This window comes from Dromiciops gliroides, chromosome 1 (genome assembly GCF_019393635.1).
Source record: "Dromiciops gliroides isolate mDroGli1 chromosome 1, mDroGli1.pri, whole genome shotgun sequence".
In the NCBI taxonomy this organism is placed as follows: Eukaryota; Metazoa; Chordata; class Mammalia; order Microbiotheria; family Microbiotheriidae; genus Dromiciops; species Dromiciops gliroides.
Genome location: NC_057861.1, coordinates 647073603 through 647080290, shown reverse-complemented (window position 1 = coordinate 647080290; position 6688 = coordinate 647073603). Strand labels below are relative to the sequence as shown.

Below are 6688 nucleotides of genomic sequence, written 5' to 3'. Positions count from 1 at the left end.
TGATGGCACCATGTTAGAAAGCATTGCCCATGGGGCAGCTAGGTGGCACAGTGGATGGAGCACCGGCACTGGAGTCAGGAGTACCTGAGTTCAAATCTGGCCTCAGGCACTTAACACTTACTAGCTGTGTGACCCTCGGCAAGTCACTTAACCCCAACTGCTTTACTAAAAAAAAAAAAAAAAAAACATTGCCCACTGCCAGATTAACTTAATTTTTGGTTCAAATTTATAAAGTCAATTTCCAGAAGTCTTATTGGAAGTCACTACCAAAAACCTGAATCGGATATGAGAATTGACTTGTAATCCTCTGGGAAAACTGTCCCAGAATAATGGGGGGGGGACATCAAAAATCCTATGAAAATCATTATCCCAGAACAGTTGAATGGTATTTTTTTCTCTCAGAAGATTTTTTAACTTTATGATGAGTTGAAAAACAAACACCAAAATCCAAACTCATTCGTTTCCAACTCTCTCTCCAGAGTCGTTGCCCGGGCACTGGTCAGCGCTGAGGTCACCCACAATCACAGTCCGGTGGCCCTTCTTAACAGACAGAGCAGCCTGGCTGAGGCAACGTAGGAGAGGCAGGACGGCTTGGCCTTCCTCAAGGCCAGGGAAGGAGGGCTCAGTCCTCAGGAGCTGGAAGTCAGATAAGGCGGACATCTGAGTCGGGCCATGACCCGAGGGCCCCGGAGGCTCAGTTCTCCTCTGGTTTGTCAGCCAGGGGCCCGCAGGGCTGCAGCATCTTCTGTATCAGGTTGAAGCACACGTGCGCTTTGCTCTCTAGCTAAGGCGGTCAAAGTGCCCCATGTAGATGCAATCCGAGTTGCGGTGCTGTTTCACCAGCCATTCCCACTTGGTGGTGTCGGTGTGGCCTGTGCCTATGTACGTGAACTGCAGGTGTTCCAGCTGGCTGTGGATGGTGTACGGGTCAGTCATGGTGCCGAGGACACGCCTGCGTTGCTTCTTTAGTCCAGTCAGCAGTCGTCACACCTATGGAGTTCCCCCGGGCCAACAGTTGAATGGTAATTGTTGTACTCTAATAGCATGCTCCAAATTTATCTAAAAGGGATAAAATGAGTCATGTTTCTATCAAATATAATTGAGAACATATGCAGTTTTTAGGAGTACACAACCATGACTGAAACTTCTCTTTCCACAGTTCTAAGAAATGGCTGAAAGTCAATTCCGAACTACTGAATGGGTGGGAGCTTGATAGGTGTAGTGAAATGCCCCTCATCTACAAAAGACCTCTTTTTTAATTATTGAGGAAATCTAGCATCTTTGTTTAAAGGTTTTATCATTTTTTTTCTACATAGGAACAGGGGAATTGCAAGTGATTTACCAGGGTAATTCCTATAAATGCTAATAGGACTTATATTTTCATTGTTAATCCCCTGAGCATAATAGAACATGTTAAATGCCCTGGAGAACACTTCAAATAAACATGGCTGCCAAATGCAAAATCTGATTCTGCCTGAAAGAGTTTTCAGTACAAGCTAAGAGCCTTTTAAAAAAAGAATACTCACTTAATAATATGTTTAGCTTGTTGAGAATTTTTTTTAAACCATAACAACAAAAATCCTCTTTTCCAAATCCCTCTCATCTTCATTATTTAAATTGAAAACTATAGCATGCATACAACACACAGATTAATCATTTAGTTTCAGGGGGAAGAAAAGAGGGGGAAAAAGGATTTTCCCCTTGTTTTAATCTTTTTTTTTTCCTAATGAAAATGGAATGCATTGTGACCAATCCATTAGGATATTTTAAGAGTCTGGATAAACCTCATTAATATAGATATAACATTAAATATGTTACTTGGAGAACCCTGAGAGAAACCATGGTACAATGCACAGCCTAGGAAACTAGGAAAAAAAAGGTTTCAGGATGTTCTGCAGTTATGTCTTACAACATGTGTATGAGATGATTAAACAAATGTAGGATAGACTGCTAGACCAGAGGATCTCTTAGGGTAATTGATTTTTAAATGTTTCTAAATATAAACATATGAGGATGCTAGCAACTATATTGTAAACTTCAAGCACTTGACAAGTTTTGTGATTTAACTAGGGTACTGTGCTGATGCAGATTGCAACTACTCCTTAAACAAATGGTATAGTGGAAGGGACATTGGATTTGGATTTAGATGATGTGAGTTCGAATCCAGTCTCTGACACTTTCTAACTGTGTAACCTTGAAAAAGTAATTTCTCTTAAGCTCAGTTTTTTTCACTGGCAAAATGAAGCAATTGGACTAGATCTCTAAGGTTTAAGAAGCTCTAAATCTTTGAGGCATCTGATTTCTGAGACTTCATATTTAATAAGGCTGGTCTTGAGATGAAGGACATGCTATTTATCACTAATGCTATACTCACAGCCTTTTAAACTTGCTAGAACCTATAAGGACCTGTATTCACATGATAAAAAAAAAATGTTCAAGACCCCAGGGTCACCACCACTCCTTGATGAGGCATAGGAAAAGAATTCTAGTAGGGTTGAACCAAGGGTACAAAAAAATATTTAATTTATTGGCGATCAACAGGAATATCAGTTTCCTACTTTAAAAAAAAAACACTTTAAAGCTATCATAGGAAGGCAATGATATAATTCTTTAAAAGTAATCAACATTTCTATTTATAGTTTGGGGTTCCAATTTTTATCCCTCCTTTACCTCCCCCCTCCCTGAGGTGATAAGCAATCACAAAAGGGTTATACACATACAATTATGTAAAACATTGCCATATTTGTCATTTTGTATTAGAAAACTTTATTAAAAGGAAAAAAAGTGAAAGAAAGTGAAAATAGCATGCTTCAATCTGTATTCCATCAATACCAGTTTTTTTTCTTTGGAGATGTATAACATGTTTCATTAATAGTCCTCTGCGATTGTCTTGGATCATTGTATTGCTGTCTCTGTGCCAATGTTCTTTTGGTTCTGCTCACTTCACTATTCATCAGTTCATACAAGTCTTTCCAGACCTTTCTGAAATCATCCTGCTTGTCATTTCCTATAGCACAATAATATTTAACCACCACAATGATATAATTTTGAGTACATTATTTCTGTATTTTTTTTTTAAGAAAAGGAAAGTTTCCTGAGGATTTTCATAAAAGCTGTCCTTTCACACTTAATAGTACCTGTCCCAAAGAGGTTATGACAGACATCCATTAGCAATACTTATTGTAAAAGAATGACATTTTTAAAAAATCCCATATGCAGCCAGTTTTGGAATGTGTCACAACTTCAGTAATGAGAGGTCAGGGTACTATCAAAGTCAATGCTTTGTTATTGATGAGTTTGATATAACCATACAACCTCAGTAATAAAAGGAGGAACTAGGGTATATAAAAGGCACATCAAGATTTGATTGTTTTCTCAGAGACTGACACCAATTCAGAGGCTGCTTCAATGGATTTATTTCTTTCCTCTTTGTAAATGGAATGTTTATGTACTGGAAGGTTTTTATCTCTCTCAGCATTATTACTAAGAAGGAAGTACTGGTAAATCGAATCTGAAATGTATTTTCAGTGATCTTAGAAAATGGGAGAGAAGCTATGCCTAAAACAAAATATATCTTCTAGTATCATACCATAGTTGTATGGGCCTTAATTGTCTATTTGAAAAAAAGGGGAAAAAAACCCCACAACTTCCAGGCTTCAGGAAATAAAAAAAAGCATATGCGTTATTTTAAGGTGTTTGAAGTAAGCATTATTGTGATCAAATCCATTTCCCCAGTGACTAGTAAATGTTCAAAGATAATGAAATCCAACTTCTTTTCATTTAGTATTAATAGCAATACTGTATTACCTTGGAAATTAAATGTTAGATAATAAATATCAGAATTTAAGACTATCTTGAAGCACTAATCTACATCAATTGATGGCATTGCATTTTTAAATATACATAAGGTGAAGCACATAGAAATAGGACTTTTTTATTTCAGAGTAAATTGTAATGTGTTTTTTGTTTGTTTTGTTTTGTTTTGTTTTCCCCATCAATTGATGCACCAGTTCCTTCTAGGGTTAATAGCACTAAATTGAGATGGTGATGCTGTGATTGTCTTTCTGCATAAAAATTTCACTGAATTCTGTGTTTGTTATTAAATAATCAAGCCACCTTCAAGGAAAGACTTTCCTCTCTGCATCATTATCTAAGCAGATTATATTTTGTGTATTCCTGGTTTTTTTCTTAATTTTTACATTCTGGGAAAAGTATTTTAGCAAGGAATTAAATATGTATAATCTGTCTTATGAGATATCTTTCTAGTTCTAATTTTTAACTGATAGTATCAAAAAATAGGTAACTCATTAGTTTCCCTTCTCTGAAATCTTTAAGTTCTAGATGTTTCTAAGCTGGCATACATCCCAATATAGCCATATACTGTTTTAACTTTTGCATTTTTCCCAAATATTTTAAAAAGTACTTGTCACATAAGTGCTTAACTAATGACTTGTAAATTTGCTTATTCATTCATAAAATGTTGATTCCTAATAGCTTAGGAATCAACCAGCTCATTTTCCTTCTGAATTAAAAATACAGAAACTAAAGTCTAGAGTTGTTACTAGACAAAGGAGAGCCATTGAAGATATAATATTTGGCCCAGTTTTGGTTGCTATACTTAATCACTGTTGGGCAAAAACTGGGAAAAGGCTTAAAGAAAATTGAATGTTCAGTAAAGAGGTGGAATATAGGTTTTACTATTGAAGATTAAAGAAAATTGACCTTAAAAAATATATCATGAGCACACAAGAGTTCCAAGTGTGTTAAAGAAATCAGATTGATATATGTCTGTTTATTTTGATTCATTGTAATTGTTATTATTAGGTGGTAGGATAGGTTATATGAAGTATTCTGGTAAGAAATATGGAGGGGCAGCTGGGTGGTGCAGTGGATAAAGCACCGGCTCTGGATTCAGGAGGACCTGAGTTCAAATCCAGCCTCAGACACTTGACACTTACTAGCTGTGTGACCCTGGGCAAGTCACTTAACCCCAATTGCCCCGCAAAAAAAATAAAAATTAAAAAAAAAAGAAATATGGAATATCTCTAAGTAAAAAAAAAAACAAATGGTTCAATTAACAATAACAACAACAACAGCAACAACATAGCACTTTGTTTATAAAGTGCTTTATAAAGATTATCTTATTTTATCCTCACAATAACCCTGAAAGGAAGGTGCTATTGTTCACCCATTTATCAGATAAAGAAAAAGTCATTAAATCATTAAACAATCATTTAATGTCAACCTGAAAGAAAGTGCTTAGTGAGAGTATCTCTGGAATCTGTTCTTGGCTCTGTCTGATTTAACATAGGTGATAGCGTTAGATGTTGAGGAAATAGAGATCACCTAGTAAACAATCCTCTCATTTTGCACAACATAATTGAGGCCTACAGAAGGGAAATGACTCCCTCAATAATATAAAGTTATTGGATCGCAGGAGTGTCATGTAAATGCAGGCACTCTGACTTAACATACAATGCTTCCTCTCCTCTACCCGCAAAAGCACTATCTTGCCTTAGTTCATAAGTATTCAGAGTAATACTTAACTCTTCATGTCACGTGGTCTAACTAACATTTAAATTAATGCAATCAGAATGAAAACTTTCTTCCACATGTGTTTATCTACAATTGTTAAAAACAAAAAAACAAAAAAACACAACCTATATCTCTATGTACTGTATTCGGAGTGGAAGGCTTGTCACAAATACAACAGTATTTTATTTCTGTCATACATACAGTTATTTGTTGCTATAGCATATGTCTATGTTCATGTAATACAAGTTTTTAAGATAAGGGGTTCAGAGTATTCTATCTCTGATTTCACTAGGAGGGAAATAATTTTCTGGTTAAGGATCATCTCCCAGAGATTTATGAATCACCAGGGATCACTTTTTAAAAATCAATAAAATCAGTCTACTCTAAGCCTTTTTTTGGTGGCAAAGAATTGGAAATTGAGAGGACATACATCAGTTGGTGAATGATTTAACAAGTTGTGGTATATGAATGTAATGCAATACAATTGTGCTAAAAGAAATGACATGCAGGTAGATTTCAGAAAAAAAAATATCTTGGAAAGACTTACATGAACTGGTGCAAAGTGAAGTGAGCAGAGCCAGGAGAATGTCATACATAATAACATCAACATTGTGTGATCAACTGTGAATAACTTAGCCCTTCTCAGCAATGTAATGATCTAACATAATTCCAAAGGACTCATGATGGAAAATGCTGTCCACATCCAGAGAAATAACTTATGGAGTTTTAATGCAGATTGAAACATACTAATTTTACTTTTTAAGGTTTCTTTTTGGTGTTTTCCTCCTTTTGTTCTATTTTCTTTCATAATTTTACTAATATAGAAATATGTTTTACAAAATGGCACATATATAACCTTCACATTACTTATCATTTTAGGGAAGAGGAAGAGAAAGGAGGATGAAAGAATATTTGGAACTCAATTTTTAAAAAGTGAATGCTAAAAATTGTCTTTACATGTAATTAGAAACATAAAATGTTATTCAAGTCAGTCTAGCCTAATCAAAGCAGTTTTCCAGTAAGTAATAACACAACTTGTGATTACCCAAGAAAAGTTTCAGGTTCAAACTAGCCAGGCACTGACAGACACTTTATTCTAGTTTGGTCTCAGGATATGGACCCTAGACTGTCTCATTTGATCACTATGGAAGAA

General features: G+C 35.5%; 1 pseudogene; it reads right to left on the bottom strand.

Annotated features, from left to right (window-relative positions):
* Positions 1–694: 694 nt before the first annotated feature.
* On the bottom strand, positions 695–936 carry LOC122728092 (annotated as a pseudogene).
* Positions 937–6688: the final 5752 nt, after the last annotated feature.